The sequence below is a fragment of the Suricata suricatta genome, chromosome 9, assembly GCF_006229205.1.
Source record: "Suricata suricatta isolate VVHF042 chromosome 9, meerkat_22Aug2017_6uvM2_HiC, whole genome shotgun sequence".
NCBI classification, from domain to species: domain Eukaryota; kingdom Metazoa; phylum Chordata; class Mammalia; order Carnivora; family Herpestidae; genus Suricata; species Suricata suricatta.
Genome location: NC_043708.1, coordinates 113,426,964 through 113,427,836, shown reverse-complemented (window position 1 = coordinate 113,427,836; position 873 = coordinate 113,426,964).

Below are 873 nucleotides of genomic sequence, written 5' to 3'. Positions count from 1 at the left end.
CTTTTAATGGTGTCTCTCAGTTTCTCTTGTTGTGCCTTTGAATATTTTATTTTCCTACCCTTGACATTTGGGACTCGCCATCATGTGCACTTTGTCTTGTTTCTTGGGGTAGCCCTAAGAAGGAAAACAGACAGACAAACACAGAGGGAACAGAACCACACAAACACACAGACAAATCAAAGAAACATACAAATTAAAAGGGGGGAAGGAAAGAAAGAAAACGGAGAGGAAAGAGATGAAAAGAAGAGATAAAAAAAAATAAAGGGGTCAGAGTCAACAAGGACAATGGACAGTCTAATAGTGTATGACCAGTTAAGGGGAGAGATAAGAATGAGATACAGGAGAATATATCTGGATTGCAGGAAAGAAAAACAAGAGGAGAAAGGAGAAATGAAAATAAGGAGTAAAAATTTAACAAAATTTTAAGTAAAAAGGTAATAATATTAAAAAATAAGTAAACAGACACATAAAACGATGCTCAACATCACTCATCATCAGGGAAACACAAATCAAAACCACACTGAGATACCACCTCACACCAGTCAGAGTGGCTAAAATGAACAAAGTAAGAGACTACAGATGTTGGAGAGGGTGTGGAAAGATGGGCACCCTCCTACACTGTTGGTGGCAATGTAAACTGGTGCAGCCGCTCTGGAGAACAGTGTGGAGGTTCCTCAAAAAACTATTGATAGAACTCCCTTATGACCCAGCAATAGCATTGCTGGGGATTTTCCCAAGAGAGACAGAAATGCTGATGCATAGGAGCACATGTACCCCAATGTTCATAGTAGCAATGTCAACAATAGCCAAAACATGGAAGGAGCCGAAATGTCCATCACCTGACGAATGGATCAAGAAGATGTGGTATATATT